Source organism: Canis aureus, chromosome X, assembly GCF_053574225.1.
Source record: "Canis aureus isolate CA01 chromosome X, VMU_Caureus_v.1.0, whole genome shotgun sequence".
NCBI classification, from domain to species: domain Eukaryota; kingdom Metazoa; phylum Chordata; class Mammalia; order Carnivora; family Canidae; genus Canis; species Canis aureus.
The window spans coordinates 9,058,049-9,077,756 of NC_135649.1; the positions used below are offsets into that span (position 1 = coordinate 9,058,049).

A 19,708-nucleotide genomic window follows, 5' to 3' on the forward strand; every position below is an offset into this window, starting at 1 on the left:
TCCTGAAGCTTTTTGTTTAAAAATTCTCAGCAATTTATTCATGTAGAGGAACTGAGTTACATCCTTTCACTATATACTATATGGTATTTAGTATTAAAATGGAATTATATTTGATGTATTCTTGAAAGCATTCTACATCATACTATCCTTTGCTCACAAAACATAGACATTCTTACAGGTTAAAGTTTTAGATTTTAAAATTCTTTAGCTATGTGGGAAGGATTTGCATGTATACGGTAAATGAGGTTTTAACATTATTCCCTACAACTATAATGTTTCCCTATAGCATTTGAGCTGTTGATTCAATTACATTTTTCTCTTATCAATTCTTGCTGCCATAGTTGTTTTATTTATTATAGCTTTAGAACAAAATTTGAAGACAAAATCCTCCAAGTTTCGAAGAGCTTCCTTTAATTATTTTATCTTTTTTGGTTATTCAAATGAAATTAATGTCATTTTTTATTTAAAAACAGTAAAATCACTTTGGAACATTTAATATAATTAGCTTTACAATATTGGTTCCCTTAGAATCATAAGTATATATAGCTGATGGTTTTTATATTAATAATAATTTTGAATTTCTTTTTTAAGGAATCCTGACCAATCCTTGCTAACTTGTTTCCTAGTTATTTTCATTTAAAAATTTTCTACTCATGTGAAGTGACCTTTTCCTTTTTTTTTTTTTTTAAGCATAAACTCTACCCCCAATGTAGGGCTCAAACTCACGACCCCAAGATGAAATGTCATATGCTCTACTGACTGCCTCTACACCTCATTTTTTTTCAACTCAAATATAATTAACACACAGTTTTACATGAATGCATTTCTTTCTTTTTTTTTTTTTAGTATAGTTGACACACCAATGTTACGTGAATGGATTTTGTTTCCTTTTTTAAAAAAAATTTTGAGTATAGGAGACCCCTGGGTTGGCTCAGCAGTTTAGCGACTACCTTTGGCCCAGGGCATGATCCTGGAGTCCGGGGATTGAATCCCACATCAGGCTCCCCGCATGGAGCCTGCTTCTCCCTCTGCCTGTATCTCTGCCTCTCTCTGTGTATCTCTCATGACTAAATAAATAAAATCATAAATAAATAAAGAAATACATTTTTGAGTATAGTTGATATACAATGTTATATTAAAGTGTATAACAGTGACTCACCAAGTTTATGTGTTATCTAAATGATTTCTACTAATTTTCTTTTTGGAATATTGTTGCTAAGACAAGCTATTATATTGTTTTGTTTTGTTTTGTTTTGTTTTTTTTATTATTATTTTTTTTATTGGTGTTCAATTTACTAACATACAGAATAACACCCAGTGCCCGTCACCCATTCACTCCCACCCCCCGCCCTCCTCCCCTTCTACCACCCCTAGTTCGTTTCCCAGAGTTAGCAGTCTTTATGTTCTGTCTCCCTTTCTGATATTTCCCACACATTTCTTCTCCCTTCCCTTATTTTCCCTTTCACTATTATTTATATTCCCCAAATGAATGGGAACATATAATGTTTGTCCTTCTCCGACTGACTTACTTCACTCAGCATAATACCCTCCAGTTCCATCCACGTTGAAGCAAATGGTGGGTATTTGTCATTTCTAATAGCTGAGTAATATTCCATTGTATACATAAACCACATCTTCTTTATCCATTCATCTTTCGTTGGACACCGAGGCTCCTTCCACAGTTTGGCTATCGTGGCCATTGCTGCTAGAAACATCGGGGTGCAGGTGTCCCAGCGTTTCATTGCATTTGTATCTTTGGGGTAAATCCCCAACAGTGCAATTGCTGGGTCGTAGGGCAGGTATATTTTTAACTGTTTGAGGAACCTCCACACAGTTTTCCACAGTGGCTGCACCAGTTCACATTCCCACCAACAGTGTAAGAGGGTTCCCTTTTCTCCACATCCTCTCCAACATTTGTTGTTTCCTGCCTTGTTAATTTTTCCCATTCTCACTGGTGTGAGGTGGTATCTCATTGTGGTTTTGATTTGTATTTCCCTGATGGCAAGTGATGCAGAGCATTTTCTCATGTGCATGTTGGCCATGTCTATGTCTTCTTCTGTGAGATTTCTGTTCATGTCTTTTGCCCATTTCATGATTGGATTGTTTGTTTCTTTGGTGTTGAGTTTAATAAGTTCTTTATAGATCTTGGAAACTAGCCCTTTATCTGATATGTCATTTGCAAATATCTTCTCCCATCCTGTAGGTTGTCTTTGAGTTTTGTTGACTGTATCCTTTGCTGTGCAAAAGCTTCTTATCTTGATGAAGTCCCAATAGTTCATTTTTGCTTTTGTTTCTTTTGCCTTCGTGGATGTATCTTGCAAGAAGTTACTATGGCCGAGTTCAAAAAGGGTGTTGCCTGTGTTCTTCTCTAGGATTTTGATGGAATCTTGTCTCACATTTAGATCTTTCATCCATTTTGAGTTTATCTTTGTGTATGGTGAAAGAGAGTGGTCTAGTTTCATTCTTCTGCATGTGGATGTCCAATTTTCCCAGCACCATTTATTGAAGAGACTGTCTTTCTTCCAATGGATAGTCTTTCCTCCTTTATCGAATATTAGTTGCCCATAAAGTTCAGGGTCCACTTCTGGATTCTCTATTCTGTTCCACTGATCTATGTGTCTGTTTTTGTGCCAGTACCACACTGTCTTGATGACCACAGCTTTGTAGTACAACCTGAAATCTGGCATTGTGATGCCCCCAGATATGGTTTTCTTTTTTAAAATTCCCCTGGCTATTCGGGGTCTTTTCTGATTCCACACAAATCTTAAAATAATTTGTTCTAACTCTCTGAAGAAAGTCCATGGTATTTTGATAGGGATTGCATTAAACGTGTATATTGCCCTGGGTAACATTGACATTTTCACAATATTAATTCTGCCAATCCATGAGCATGGAATATTTTTCCATCTCTTTGTGTCTTCCTCAATTTCTTTCAGAAGTGTTCTATAGTTTTGAGGGTATAGATCCTTTACATCTTTGGTGAGGTTTATTCCTAGGTATCTTATGCTTTTGGGTGCAATTGTAAATGGGATTGACTCCTTAATTTCTCTTTCTTCAGTCTCATTGTTAGTGTATAGAAATGCCACTGACTTCTGGGCATTGATTTTGTATCCTGCCACGCTACCGAATTGCTGTATGAGTTCTAGCAATCTTGGGGTGGAGACTTTTGGGTTTTCTATGTAGAGTATCATGTCATCGGCGAAGAGGGAGAGTTTGACTTCTTCTTTGCCAATTTGAATGCCTTTAATGTCTTTTTGTTGTCTGATTGCCGAGGCTAGGACTTCCAGTACTATGTTGAATAGCAGTGGTGAGAGTGGACATCCCTGTCTTGTTCCTGATCTTAGGGGAAAGGCTCCCAGTGCTTCCCCATTGAGAATGATATTTGCTGTGGGCTTTTCATAGATGGCTTTTAAGATGTCGAGGAATGTTCCCTCTATCCCTACACTCTGAAGAGTTTTGATCAGGAATGGATGCTGTATTTTGTCAAATGCTTTCTCTGCATCCAATGAGAGGATCATATGGTTCTTGGTTTTTCTCTTGCTGATATGATGAATCACATTGATTGTTTTACGGGTGTTGAACCAGCCTTGTGTCCCAGGGATAAATCCTACTTGGTCATGGTGAATAATTTTCTTAATGTACTGTTGGATCCTATTGGCCAGTATCTTGTTGAGAATTTTTGCATCCATGTTCATCAGGGATATTGGTCTGTAATTCTCCTTTTTGGCGGGGTCTTTGTCTGGCTTTGGAATTAAGGTGATGCTGGCTTCATAGAACGAATTTGGAAGTACTCCATCTCTTTCTATCTTTCCAAACAGCTTTAGGAGAATAGGTATGATTTCTTCTTTAAACGTTTGATAAAATTCTCCTGGGAAGCCATCTGGCCCTGGACTCTTGTGTCTTGGGAGGTTTTTGATGACTGCTTCAATTTCCTCCCTGGTTATTGGCCTGTTCAGGTTTTCTATTTCTTCCTGTTCCAGTTTTGGTAGTTTGTGGCTTTCCAGGAATGCGTCCATTTCTTCTAGATTGCCTAATTTATTGGCGTATAGCTGTTCATAATAGGTTTTTAAAATCGTTTGTATTTCCTTGGTGTTGGTAGTGATCTCTCCTTTCTCATTCATGATTTTATTAATTTGAGTCTTCTCTCTCTTCTTTTTAATAAGGCTGGCTAATGGTTTATCTATCTGATTAATTCTTTCAAAGAACCAACTCCTGGTTCTGTTGATCTGTTCCACAGTTCTTCTGGTCTCGATTTCCTTGAGTTCTGCTCGAATCTTTATTAGCTCCCTTCTTCTCTTGGGTGTAGGATCTATTTGCTGTTTTTTCTCTAGCTCCTTTATGTGTAAGGTTAGCTTTTGTATTTGAGTTCTTTCCAGTTTTTGAATGGATGCTTGTATTGCGATGTATTTCCCCCTTAGGACTGCTTTTGCTGCATCCCAAAGATTTTGAACGGTTGTATCTTCATTCTCATTAGTTTCCATGAATCTTTTTAATTCTTCCTTAATTTCCTGGTTGACCCTTTTATCTTTTAGCAGGATGGTCCTTAACCTCCATGTGTTTGAGGTCCTTCCAAACTTCTTGTTGTGATTTAGTTCTAATTTCAAGGCATTATGGTCCGAGAATATGCAGGGGACAATCCCAATCTTTTGGTATCGGTTCAGACCCGATTTGTGACCCAATATGTGGTCTATTCTGGAGAAAGTTCCATGTGCGCTTGAGAAGAATGTGTATTCAGTTGAGTTTGGATGTAAAGTTCTGTAGATATCTGTGAAATCCATCTGGTCCAGTGTATCATTTAAAGCTCTCGTTTCTTTGGAGATGTTTTGCTTAGAAGACCTATCGAGTATAGAAAGAGCTAGATTGAAGTCACCAAGTATAAGTGTATTATTATCTAAGTATTTCTTCACTTTGGTTAATAATTGATTTATATATTTGGCAGCTCCCACATTCGGAGCATATATATTGAGGATTGTTAAGTCCTCTTGTTGAATAGATCCTTTAAGTATGATATAGTGTCCCTCTTCATCTCTCACTACAGTCTTTGGGGTAAATTTTAGTTTATCTGATATAAGGATGGCTACCCCTGCTTTCTTTTGAGGACCATTCGAATGGTAAATGGTTCTCCAACCTTTTATTTTCAGGCTGTAGGTGTCCTTCTGTCTAAAATGAGTCTCTTGTAGACAGCAAATAGATGGGTCCTGCTTTTTTATCCAGTCTGAAACCCTGCGCCTTTTGATGGGGTCATTAAGCCCGTTCACATTCAGAGTTACTATTGAGAGATATGAGTTTAGTGTCATCATGATATCTATTCAGTCTTTGTTTTTGTGGACTGTTCCACTGAACTTCTTCTTAAAGGGGAATTTTAAGAGGCCCCCTTAAAATTTCTTGCAGAGCTGGTTTGGAGGTCACATATTCTTTTAGTTGCTGCCTGTCTTGGAAGCTCTTTATCTCTCCTTCCATTTTGAATGAGAGCCTTGCTGGATAAAGTATTCTTGGTTGCATGTTCTTTTCATTTAGGACCCTGAATATTATATTGTTTTGGCTGCCCACTTAAGATATGAGCTTTCAGGGATGTTTGGGTGGCTCAGCGGTTTGGCACCTGCCTTTGGGCCAGGGCCTAATCCTGGAGTCCCAGGATCGAGTCCCACCTCGGACTCCCTGCTTGGAGCCTGCTTCTGCCTCTGCCTGTGTCTTTGCCCCTCTCTCTCTCTGTGTCTCATGATAAATTCTCATGAATAAATAAATAAAATCTTAAAAAAAAGACATGAGCTTTCATCATTTTTCACTAGATGTTTTTTGGAATACATTATTCAGGGGCACCTGGGTGGTTCAATCCGTTGTGTCTGCCTTTGGCGCAGGGCGTGATCCCAGGTTTGGGATCAAGTCCTGCATCCAGCTCCCTGTGGGGAGCCTGTTTCTCCCTCTGCCTATGTCTCTCCCTCCTTCATGAATAAATAAATAAAATCTTAAAAAAAAAAGATTCTCTCCCTGACCTTCTGCCCCCCCCCCACTCACTCACTCTCTCTAAATAAATAAAGTAAAATCTTTTAAAAAACAGTAGAGCTTTATTTCAGCTAGAAGGAAAGTTTATTCAGAGTAGTTATATCAGTGGCAGGTAACAATATATATTCTAAGGAAGAAAGCAAATATCTACAAATGTGTTTCACTAGAGATGGAATCAAGTGTTTAAATAATATTTTCTAATATTTCCATATTGATTTTTCATTTTAAAAAGTATTCCATGTTTTGCTTTATTGAACCCTGAAATCATAAGATAGAGGTGAAAATGGAGTTTCTGGCATAAATTTTTATAAAGATTGAGATAATCCATGTAAATTCAGTTAACATAACTGCCTGAGAAAATAAGTGATCAGTAAATGTTAATAATTGTCAATATTATTAGTACTAGTACTAGGAACTCATTTTCTCCTCTCTACAGAATAGAAAATGAGATTGGAGACGTTCTTGTTTTAATCACAAAGATGCCTGAATTATTTAATAGTGAAAGTTACATTTTCAGTTTGTGAAAGATTATAAAGGTATAAACTGAAGAAGTTCATAATCCTCTCACGTCTCTTCTGTGCCACAGCCCTAATATTTAAAAGGTATATACAAGTGGTTCTGGATAGCAGAACTCAATGTCATATTGATGTTACCTTTTCTCAAATACATCTACATTATTGCAGCAATTTCAGTTTAACATTCCATTATGTCTCTGGAAATTTGTCAAAGTGATATTAAAGTTCATTGGTAAGACTAAATGGCTGAGGATGTTTAAAAATACAAAATAGGAGAGAAATGAGGGCTATGTAAAGTATCATAATAAACTGCATTATAAAGTTATAATGAATTAAAAATGCAGGATAGAAATCGGTAAGTAGCCGAGCCAATCCAATTTTTTAGAGTTATGCAAATCCATCAATGTTTTTTACATAGCTCTGAAAGTATTGTTAAGTTTGTTTCTAGATATTTTACAAATTGTCTTTATTTGCAAATTATTTTTCCACCGCACTAATTTCTTACTGCTGTTTTATAGGAAAGGTATTGATATCAGTATATTTTATTTCTGCCTAACACACCAAACTGAACTATCTTACTGGTTCTCATTGTTTTTCAGTTGATTCTAGAATGATGGTCATGTCATCTGTGTCATGGATCCATTGTAATGTTAAAACCAAGCCACAGGCTGAATGTCATCAGTAAGTGGTATGTGTTGTCCAAGTCTCCTCCTTCCTAACTGCCTGCTCTCATCTTGATGACATGGTTTACTGACCCTTGTTTTTACCATCATACCCCAGTAGATGTACTTTACATCTATAATCACATATCCTTAAATAGAGTAGATCATCCTCACTATTGTGTGTGGACCTCATCTAAACAGTTGAAAGCCTTAAAAGCAAAAACCGAAAGTTTCCAGAGAAAAATTCTACTTCAGGATTGCATCATCAGCTGCCTGAGCCTCCTGACTGGCCTCAGATTGCAGACATGCCAGCCCCACAAGCTAATAAGCCAATTCCTTAAAATGAAACTCTCAGATAGACTATATCTCTTCTGTCTGTACCTATTTTATCTATATATCAATCTATCCCACTTCCATTTCTGTAGAGCCCTGACAGATAATCACATCTTTGGAGTAGTCTTAGCTAACTTGCTAACACAACTTGGGACTTCCTGGAGAGATCTAACAAGCTGAAATGCAGCCAGAGCCCTCTTGGTCTAGTGAGAGGTTTGTAAAGTACAGCATTTGTTGCCATTATCTTTTGAGAGACTGGAAGAGTGGTTAGTATTTTACATAGTTTTGTGTTTGAAATTTTAAGAGGTATCATCCTAATTTAGAAGCAAAATGGTAACCGGAAAGAAAGACAGAAAACAGGAAGACAGGCAGGAAAGCCGTCACCAGCAGGCTTCCTTTTATCAAGACGAAAATGTTAGAAAGGCATTTAAAAGGTAGGAGAATGTTGATAGAAGAACAGTGCTTAGTTGGGAAGCAGTTCTGTGGACGAGAGCAACAGCATCTGGAATTGACTTGGAAAGAAGACAGTGGCATCTCCAGTCAGTTTTTTGTAGCTTAAGAGGACACAGGCGAGGACCCCGGTGAAGCCCATGAGTCTAGGTAGAGGGACAGAGTAGAGGATGGGTAACCATGCGAAGTATAAGCTTACAAGCAAATCTTTTTTTAACAGAGAGAGGGTAGCCTGATTACCTAGATTGGAGTGCTATCCCAATGTTGCCTCTCCCTAGCTGTGTGTAATCTTGCAATTTGCTTTTGCTTAACTCTTCATGCCTCAGTTTGTTTCTCTATAAAATGAGGATCAAACTCATACTGGGGATTATGAGAGTTAATAGAATAGTGCCTGCCACACAGAATGTACGAAATACATGTTAATGGTAAGTAACTCTTAAGAATGCAATCCAACAGTGAAGATTGAAGTTGTCTAGTATCCAGATTATACACATTATTCACATCTTTGGTAGTTAGGTGCATCGATTCTAAATAGGAAACCACCTTTTTCTAATAAATATGCTTTGTTGAATATAATCTGTTACAGAAATTATATCATTTGCATCTATGTTGACTTTCACCAAAAATATTTTTCCATGTTTTCTTTCTTTTTTCTTAAAGATTTTATTTATTTATTCATGAGAGACAGAGATAGAGACATAGGAAGAGGGAGAATTAAGCTCCTTGCAGGGAGCCTGATATGGGACTCAATCCTGGATCCTGGGATCACGCCCTGAGCCTAGGCAGACACTCAACCCCTGAGCCACCCAGGCGTCCCTCCATTTTTTTTCAATTGAACCTTATGAGAAACTTGTGAGTCTAATGTAGTACTAGTGTTCTCATGAGGATTAAATGGTATTATTCTTATAAAAGTCTCTTAGCAATTACTTGAGTGATTTTATTATCTATTTTTACAAATGTAATAATTTGAAGCCTTGAAACCTTAAGTGGTTTCTTATAGTTGGCATAACACATGAGTGGCCTGGGCTTTTCTTTCTTAAATTACAAAATTACTTTTCTTTCTTAAATTGCGTGTATTCACAACTGTAATACTTTCACATTGTAACTGGTGGAATAAGGCAGATAAAACATGAAGGAGTTGCTAATTTTTCTTCTTACCCTTTCTATTTCCACCCTCATGAGATGGTGAAATGCCAGCATCTTGGTGCATATTGTACTTGTTTCTTTCCTTCAGCTCAAACACAAACCTGTACATGCATATGTGAGATATTCATTATTATCATTGGCTTTTACAAAATTTTTTTAAAGATGGATTTATTGTTTTAGAGAGTATGTAGGGTGGAGGGGCAGAGAGAGAATCTCAAGCAGACTCCCTGCTGAGTGCAGGACCCCCCCCCCACTCCACACATAAGGGGCTTGATCCCACAACCCTGAGATCATGACCTGAGCCAAAATCAAAAGTCCGATGCTTTACCTATTGAGCCACCCAGGTGCCCCAACTTGTACAAAATTTTTAATCCTAAATGCATTAATTACTCTGCAACTTGTTTGTTTCATAACAAACAATATTGCCACAATATTTTAAGACACCTCTTCTAAGTCCATGGTTTTCAACAGAGGGAGAACTTGCTCATCCCACCCCAACCCCAGGGTAATAGATGGTAATATTTACCTAACTGATGCTGCTGGCATTTTGTTCATAGATGTCAAGGATGCTGTTTACCAGTATAGGACAGTCACCCCCCCATCTCAACAAAGAATTCTCTCTCACCCAAAATTTCAGTAGTGCCAAGGTCGAGCAATCCTGTTGTAGGTCAGTAGAGCTGTAGCTAAGTCTTTATTTAAATAGTTGTAAAATATTACATAATGTTGACAAACTGCAATTTACTCAGTTCTCTCAGTGATGAGTCAATTTAGCAGTTTCCAGGTTTTGCCAAAACAGATAACGCTGCAGTAGAGATTCTTATTCATAGACCTTGACATGTTAATTTTCTTTCTTTTGGATATATTCTCTAATGAGAGACTGCTGGGCCACTGTTTTAAATTTTTAATAGTTTTCTGTATTACTTTTCAAGTTATATGTAATGATTCATACTCCATCATTAATAAATGAGTGTCATTTCCTCAGCATTCTCTCTAGGAACTGGCTGTTATCAATCTTCTGTAATTTTAGGCAGCCACTTGTGTCAAAAAATGATGTCTCATTTTACCTTAATTTGCATTTACCTAATTATCATTAAGCTTGAGCAGCATTTCATTTATTTATTAGCTATTTGGCTATTATCCTAATCCCTATTGGTAATTTTCGTTGACTTTTTTTTCTATTGTCGTTTTACAACAATTTGTGGAAGCACATTCTATACTGTGGTTATTATGTTTTATGTGTCACATGTGCCACAAATATTTTTCTCGTCATTTGTCTTTCTGGTGTCATATATACATAAACTAATTTTAATTTCTATATAATAAAGTTTTTAATGTATTGGTGGGTTTTTGTTTTGCCTTGCTCAGGACAGTTTACCCCACTCCATATTCACACAAATATTATTGCAAATTTCACTGATAGTTTATTTTACTTTTTATACTTAGATTCTTAATCTGTATGGAATTTATGTTTTACTTGTTCAAAGATTCCACATTAGTTGTCTACCTCATTATAACTATTTCCAGATAATTAATAAATCTTCTTTTCCTCACTGTTTTAAAAACTTGTTCCTGTATATTCCTGATCCTTTTGTTCAACTTTCAATTCTCTTGTAGTCACCTATTTTTTATTTCTATGGCAGTATTTTAGTTTTAATGTAAGTTTTCTTTATCTGGTTATGCAAATCTCTCTTTGCCATTCTTTTTCAGAAAGGTTTTAGCTATTCTTGGAAAATCATTCTTTTCAGCAAACATTAATTAAAAAAATTACATCAAGGTTTGAAAGTAAATCTGTATCAATCAGGGCCCTGGCAGGAAACAAGTGACACATTCACCTAGATAGTTAGAGTTTAATGAAGGTATATGTGTGAATGAGAGGACGGGTCTTGGAAGGGGATGGTGGTGTACTATGGGGCTAGCTATGGCAAGCAGCCATTACCACCTCTGGGTCTGAAGGGTGAAAGGACGGTAGAAGTTACCAGATCCTGAGAGAATATCTACATTGGAGAGAGTTACCAACAGAAGTTGTAGCCTTCTGTAGAAGCTATAACTTACCCATGTCACCTGGCTTGGAAGAAGTTGTGATCTTCCTCTTCACCTACCTCCAGAACTCCTGCCAGCACTTCCTATTAGCCAAACCCAACCAGGTACCAGAGAGTAAGAGACAGGGTTGATGCACTCCATCCAGGGCAGCCACCTTGGAGCACAGGTCAGGATGGAGAAGGGTGGAAGGTGCATTTAGAGCAGCAGAGTATATCCAGCCCATAATCCATTGGAATTCTGATGCATTATCTCACTTATTTATTAATTTTGTGAGAACCGACGGTTTTTTTTTTAAGATTTTATTCATTTATTTAAGAGAGAGAAGGAGCAGTGGGAAAGGGCAGAGGAAGAGGGAGAAGCAGACTCCCTGCTGAGCCGGAAGTCTGGTGGAAGGCTTGATCATGACCTGAGCCAAAGGCAGATGCTTAACCACCTGAACCCAGGTGCCCCAGGACTGAGATTTTTACATTCATTCTTTCTGTCCAGGAAACTAGTATATAATCTCCATATTTTCATATTTTGTTTTACATTCTACATTAAATTTTGTAAATTTCGCACATAGATCCTTTCTGGAAAATTTTTTCCTTATGTGTTTATAATTTTTATTGTGTGTTATTGGATAAGATTAACTCTACATCCTATATTAATAAATGGCTCTCAATGATACAAAGAAGAGTTGTTAAGTGCGTTTATTTAGTGTAAAACAACCATATCAAATTCTCATATAAATTCTAGTTAGGCTTTTTTCCTGCTCTGCTGTCTTCTAGTTATATGGCCATATTGTAAGCAAACAGAATTTTTTCCTTTCTAATACTATTCTAATTACTTAATTTTCTTTTGTAATTTCATTAAACAACATCCAAAACAATGTGGAGTTACAATGGTGGCAGTTGGCAATACTTCGCTATTTAGGATTTGAGTTTTTCATTATAGAAGCAACACATTCTGTTTTGTTTTGTTTTGTTTTTAACTGTAGCACACCAGGTCAAGCTAGAATGTGCTGTGAAAAAAAAAAAGATTTATATACTTATTTGAGAGAGAGCGCACGAGCAGGGTGGGGGGTGCAGAAGGAGAATCAGACTCCCCGCTGAGAAGGGAACACCCCCCCCCCCCGCCCCCGCCACGTGGGGCTTGATCCCAGGACCCTGGGACCATGACCTGAACTGAAGTCAGATGCTTAACCGACTGAGCCACCTAGGTGCCCCTAGAATGCCCCTTAAATATTACTGCCAACGATGGTCTTCTCCTTGCCTTCCTCTGTCTCCTTAAACTATGAAAGGGGACTAACAATAATACCTCATAAGATTTTTGTGATTATTAGGTGATTTTATACACGTAAAATACCTAAAATAGAACCTGACACCTAGTAAGCGCCCAGTGAATATTAACTACCATTATTATTCATTATTCTCACCACTCATTGAAACATGGTGTTGTTTTGTCATAACTCCTTGGGAAAGTTAATAGTTCTGTATCTACTAATTTATAAGGCATCCTAGAATAATCTGGATATTCTTTCTTTAAAAGATTTATTTATTCCAGAGAGAGAGTGCAGGGGGACGGCCAGAAGGAGAGTGAGAATCTCCAGCAGACTGCCTGCTGAGCATGGAGCCCAGTGTGGGACTCTATCCCAGGACCCTGATCTTGACCTGAGCCGAAATCAAAAGTTGATGCTTGACCAACTGAGCCACCCAGGCACCCATGGAACTTAATTCTTGTTACAAAATCATTTCTCTCCTTCTGTCCTTTTGTTTTCTTACATTATATTTATGATGAGTTCATTATTTTCTAAGTTTTGGGGTCTTAAGAATTTACCTATTTTCAAATGCTAATTGTGTTTTCACTTACATTTCTCAAGTGCTTTTATATCATTCTGTAAGTCAAGATTTTGATGTCTCACTTTCTGTGAAGGTGACTTCTGGGCAGTCCTAGTATATCTTGCCACTGTGGGTTATTTCTCCCTTCCTTGTTCATTCACCAGGCATTTACTGAATGGCCGCCGTGTGGGGGGCACTTGGCTGGATGCTGGGGACACTGCAGTGAACAAGTTTGGCAAAAGCCTGTGCTCCCAGAGCTCATACTCTGGGGATAGGTTGGAGTGGGAAATGTAGGACTTGAACAAGTAAATAGATCAAGACAAGTTTGTCTGTCTTATAATAAGCAGCGTGAAGAAATGAAACAGAGTGCTGTCCTGGAAAGTAGGCAGGACTGGGGATGGGAGCCCCACCTTAGATTGTGTGGTCAAGGCTGGCCTCTTGGGGAAGGCCCTGTGTGAATGAACAGCTGAGTGACAGGAAGAAGCCAGCCTTGCTCTGCTGGGGATGCAGAATGTTTCAAGCAACCAAAGGATGAATTCAAGTCAGTGCCAAGAGTCTGAGGTGGGGCCACACTTGCAACTTGGAAATCTGAAAAACAGGAGACTGCTGGGACTCGAGCATCTGGGGCCTCATGGATCATGATAAGGAGATTGGGCATTATTCCAGATGCCCTGGCAGACTGTCCATGGATTTTTTTTTTTAATTTTTTTTATTTATTTATGATAGTCACAGAGAGAGAGAGAGAGAGGCAGAGACACAGGCAGAGACACAGGCAGAGGGAGAAGCAGGCTCCATGCACCGGGAGCCCGACGTGGGATTCGATCCCGGGTCTCCAGGATCGCGCCCTGGGCCAAAGGCAGGCGCTAAACCGCTGCGCCACCCAGGGATCCCTGTCCATGGATTTTTAGCAGGAAAATGCCACAGCCTCACCTATGTTTTCCTTTCGTTTTGCCACTAAAATGTGTTATAATTTGTGAGCAGGCCTCTTACAGCATATATATCAAAGTTGCTTTCTAATTGTGCCAATTTATACCTACCTTATTTTTTGTGTGGATGTTTGTTTTCTTTATTGGTAGTTCAGAATTGTGCTGATGACAGTGGACTCTCAGGACTATACCTACTTTAAAGAGTATTGCTCTGTCCAGGTCAGTATATTCTCTGGCTTGGAATATATTAATTGAAAATAATTGCTGATTTGGTGGTCAAATAAATAAATAAATAAAGGTCTCTTGCTACCTTCATTTATATGCCTCTTGGTAATGGTGAAATTGCCACTTATTTTTTTCATAGGGGTATTAGTCTTACTCCTAGCATTCACCCATTTTCCCACTGAGATACGTAGCAGATGCCATGGTTGTGCTACCCACATCCCCCTTTCAGGACTGGGGCACTCTGTCCCTGAGATAGGAAGGATGTTGAGGTCTGAGGTCTCTGAGCTGAATCCCTTGCCAAGGTCAAACCTCCTCCAGAAGGCTAACCCTCTTCCATTGACTCGTCAATGGAGGGGTAAAGGCTTGGCTTCCTGCCCTAAAGATGGTCACCTCCAAAGAGCTATTCCAGTTTCAAGCTCTCTGGGGAGGAGGGGGAAGCAGTGGGACCCCTCCCTCTGTTTACACTGTCTTCACACACTACGGGGTTTGGTCCCAATATACTTACTACATGAAATTCCCACGTCAGAATCGTTTCCTGAAGCAGGGTGTTAGAAATTCAGCACTTGATCATTAATAGGTCTTTATCTTTACCCCTCTATCTAAGCATATTGTAAAGCCATTTTCCTGGTCTGTTATTCATCATTCTTGTTCATAGTCTTTAAATTATTTTAATTAAAAGAAAATTGTGTCTTCCCACCAGGGCAAATTAATAATCTCTCCCATTTGTATATTGTTTTCCCATACATAAGGCTTGTTCTGTTTTTTTTCTCCCAAAAATATTAGCTTCTCAGTGCAATGCTTCTTTATTTATGGAAGATTTAAATTTTTATTTAGTCAAGTATAATGACTTTTTTATAAAATATGTTCAGGCTTAGTAAGCCTCTGCTGTCAAATCTTTAAAATAGTAATCAATATTGCCTCCTACTTCTTTTTTAATGATTCCATGTGTTAACATTTCCTTCTTTAGCCCATTTGAAATTCATTTGGGTGTGTAGGGATACAGTGAAAATGTGACTCTCTGTCCCCCAATATATTCAACTTAACCAGCCACATTTCATCTGTCTTGCTCGACTGTTCTTTTGGTCTATCCTTAAGCCACTACCACAATATTTGAATTAGTTTAGCTTTCTAGCACCCAGTTGATATCTGGTATGGCAAATATGCCCTCATTTCACTTCCTTTTTTTTACCTTTCTCCTGAACTATAATGTCACTTTGTTAAAAAGGAATTTTTAAAGTAACATTCAGATTTTAATACAATTATCATAATTAGAAATTAACTAGAAAAAGCATCTGTATAATATTGAATCATCCTATCCAGAAATTGATATGTATCCATCAGGAAAGATTTCTAGATTTCTTCATACAAGCCCCAGTCTGATCTTGGTATTTGACTCTGCACTTTACAGTTTCTTCTGTTGTTTGCAAGTGGGGAGGTCACTTACTAGTTTGTGTAATATGGACACTTAATTGCACTTGCCTCACTTGCTGTATCTGTAAAGTGGGGAATATAATAATATTATTGGGTTTGTGTAGAGTTTGAAATTAAATAACATACACAAGGTCCATTGCATGTTCCTGGCAATCTGACATGGATGATACATAAACGCTATTATTATCCATATGACTTCCCTCCCCCAGGAAATTCCCCTAGGTCTTCTGTGAGTGTCCATTAACATTAGCCATCACTAATCACGCAACAAATAATGGACACTATTTCCTGACTTCTGGAAACTTGCTTTCGTTGTGTGCCAGCCACTGTGCTGGGTGCTGGGCAAAATGTGGTTAAGGAAACCGGTACATCCCCTGCTCTTATGGACTTGGCAGTATCTTGGGGACACATAATTAAATGATATGCAGTTAGAGGTCTGGCTATCAGTTAGTTGTTAAAGAGTAATGTAAAAGCAAGAAAGGTGTGTGATGAAATAACTAGCTCCGGAGACCCAATTTGGGCAGTTGGTAGAGCCAAGCAATGGTGACATTTCAGTGAATAGTGGACATGGAAAGAGCTGAGTATTCAAGACCAAGTAAATGGCATGCCTGAAACCTCTAAGACAAGACAAACCTTTGGTTTTAGGCACGCAGATCATAGAGAGGCAGTGTCCTGTGATAAAATGAGCATAGGTTCTGGGATCCTACATACTTGGAATTGAGTTCCAAATCCTTCCACTTGATTTGGGCCATGGACAGTTGTAACCTCTCTGAGGGTGGATCTCTTTATTGTAAAGTGGGGTCAGCTAGCCACCAATCTTACTAGTGGTTGTGAGGATTCCATGAGGTAACGCACACGGTGCTTTATTAGCACAGCACTTGGTTTAGGGAAGCACCAAATAAATGTTAGTGGTTATTCTTGGTAAACCTTATTTCACTTTCTTAAGGACTATACTCCGCTTTCACATGGCTTTGTTCCTGCCTCTTTACATCTAGGACTCCCTTCGTACAAAGTGCTTCAAACACAAACAAAGACCTAATAGTGGCTGTTTACTGAGTGTCCCTTATGTACCTACACTGTGGTGATGATTTTGACACGTTGACTCCTTACAACACTGTATGGTAGGCATCGGTATCCGGATCTTGAAGATGTGAAAGCCAATGCATAGAAGAGTCACCGACATAAACCAAAGCCACAACATTAGTAGTACCTTTGAGCCATGATTTTGCAAGAGGCCATGTGGCTTCCTTCTTCATAAAGTCCGCATAACATCTGAACTGTACCAATTACCCACACTTTACAGTCCTTCTAACCTTTTCCACTATGTTCCTTAATCTGGTCTCCTGCTTCTGTCTTCTTTTCAGGTTTATACTTTGCAGCATTTTCTTGTCTTTTACCTTGACTTCTCCTAACAGCGATTCTGGTTCCTTACCAAAACTATATCTTCGCAAATTGATGGGGCAAAAAATTCCTACAGATGAATCCATCTACCTTAGAGTCAACCCTGTGAGCAATGTTCCCATAGGACTTGCCCAACCCAATGCACAGGAACCAGATAATGTCCACTTTAAGTTACCTCATCCTTAAATGAATAAGGAGCACATTTGGATCCAGGGATTAATATAATTTCTAGTACCAAATGCCCTCCAGTGTGTTGGTTTATGGAAACTTTCAAAATTAAGAATAAAGGACTGGGACGCCTGGATGGCTCAGTGGTTAAGCTCTGCTTTCATCTCAGGACGTGATCCTGGATGTCAGGGATCCAGTCCCACATCGGGCTCCCTGAGGGGAGCCACCTTCTCCCTTTGCCTTTCTGTCTGCCTCTTTTCTCTCTCTGTGTCTCTCATGAATAAATAAAGTCTTTTAAAAAGAACAAAGGACTTTGAGTTTTAGTAAACTAAGGTCGTGACAAATTAAAAGCTTATCAAGTAGATTATCAGCAAGGCTTGTACGTGGGCAAACTTGTCAGCATTAGGATTAAATAGCAGGTTATTCAAGGCACACATCTTCAACTGTCTGGTAGTTTTATTGGTACAGGAAACCCAGGTGATATTTTCTATCTAAAATTTCTTTTGAGGCAGTCCAGTCATTTAGAAATGCCTTCCCAGAATTTAAGGAAAAAAGAAGAGGCTTTTCAGACAGATGATGCACAATGCCAAAAGCAATAACTTGAGTCTGAATTCGAGTCTCATCTTTGCAGAAAAGCAATAGCTTCTTTGTAGAGCGGGCATCCTAATTATGCTCACTAATTACACGCAGCCCATAATGAGAACAAATGATTCACAACTAAGAGAACTTTGCGTAAATTAAAATCATGGGTCCGAGCAAGGGAAGTTATTCAGCAAGATGGTTTCCATGTTCTGAGTAATGGACTTCATTAAAATATTCTACAGAGCATCACTGTGTGGGGCACCTGGGTGGCTTAATTGATTGTGTCTGCCTTCAGCTCAGGTCATGATGCTGGGGTCCTGGGATCAAGCCCCACATCAGGCTCCCTTTCCTCTCCCCCTCCCAACCCCCTGCACGTGCTTCCTCTCTTTTTCTCTGTGCTTCCTCTCTTTCTCTCTCTAAAATATTTTTAAAAATATTTTTTAAAAATATCACTGTGTAGAAAAGGTAGAAAGCTATTTTGGGACCTAAGGAAGAGTTTGTCCCCAGTCTCCAGGGCTCCTCTCCTCGTGAAGTTGTCAATGACAGCTTCTGGGCACATCTTAGGAACTATTGGCATAAGTGTCTTCAAAATAAGTTTTTATAACTAAAAGGAAAAAAGTAATCTACCAAATAAACTTTTCCTGGACATACTAGGCAACTTTCCTCTTTCCATCAGAGGTACTGTTTTCATCTGAGGTAGTATTTTCATTTGCACAGCTCGGACTCCTCTGCAGTCATTCATCTCATTTAGGCAACCTCTTATCACCACTTTAGTTCATAGCAACAGCCTAAGTTGGACAAATAAAACCAGCTTATGTCTTATTCATCCCCACATATTAACCTTAGAATTTGTAACTAGCATTCTTCACCAGGAAGCAGACAACAGGTGGCCTTGTGCAAAGATTCACGACTTCTTGTAGGAGAGCTTTTGAAACGAGGTATTCCCAGGGGGCAGGCAGTTCAGGATCCAGAGCAAAACTTCACCATTTCGCTTTTTTATCCATTGTATTTTCAAAGCTTTTATACAAAAGTCAATAGTGCTGATTTGAAAGTAATTCTGCAGCTGGGTGTTTTTAATGGCTGGAAGGGCCACTTGAATGTTACTCTAGACTTGAGAATAATTGAGGCTGAATAATAGATGTTCACATTTTGTCTGACAACTTGGAAAAAAACTAATGCAAACGCTGAAAGAAATGCATTACAAGTGGTTACTGTATCTTACTGTATTTTATTTTTTAGGTTTTTAAAAATATTTTATTTATATATTTGAGAGACAGAAAACACAAGCAGGGGGAGAGAGACAATCCTAAGTAGACGCTACACCCAGCCCTGATCCCGATGCTGGGCTCTATTTCACGACCCTGAGATCATGACCTGAGCCAAAATCAAGAATCAGATGCTTCACCGACTGAGCCACCCAGGTGCCCCTCATTACTGTATTTTAATTTTAGCAGATAGTTGAATTAACTTGAATTGAGCTAAAATTACATCATCCATACTCCTTACACTGAGACCAGCCAAATGGATATATTTTTTTTAAGATTTTATTTATTTACTCAAGAGAGAAAGAGAGAGAGAGAGAGAGGCAGGCAGAGACACAGGCAGAGGGAGAAGCAGTCTTCATGCAGGGAGCCCGACGTGGGACTCCAGGATCACACCCTGGGCTGAAGGCGGCGCTAAACTGATGAGCCACCTGGGCTGCCCCAAATGGATATCTTTATAACAAATATAAACAAGTCTAAGGAGCTGAATTTTCTAGAGCTTACAATATTCACTAAGAAATCCCTGATTAATTTGCCTCTTTCCTCAGGAGCTGATTAAAAAACTGTGCCATATTTGAAAAATTTACTAGCTGATTTTTTTTTCAAATAAATGATTGTTCAGTAATGGACTGGGAAGTTTTGTAGAGTCGGGATAGTGGTTACTCGACGAGAAGTGACTTACATACTAGGGAGATTCAGAAAATCAGTTCTTCAAGTGACATGTAGGTTTGACTTGACAAATCTTTT

General features: G+C 38.6%; 1 long non-coding RNA gene across 11 annotated transcripts in view; it reads left to right on the forward strand.

Annotated features, from left to right (window-relative positions):
• LOC144309147 (uncharacterized) overlaps positions 1-19,708 on the forward strand; it is a 91,000-nt gene that overhangs the window by 48,852 nt on the left and 22,440 nt on the right. For 6 of the 11 annotated variants that reach the window (XR_013375239.1, XR_013375238.1, XR_013375236.1 and 3 more), the window contains 2 exons: positions 7,118-7,206; positions 12,677-13,656. The exons of 1 other annotated variant lie outside the window; for it this stretch is intronic. This is a non-coding gene — a long non-coding RNA (uncharacterized LOC144309147). Of the gene's footprint in view, positions 1-7,117; positions 7,207-12,676; positions 13,657-19,708 lie in introns of those variants that run through there. 4 more of the 11 variants (XR_013375241.1, XR_013375245.1, XR_013375240.1 and 1 more) reach the window with 3 other exon arrangements.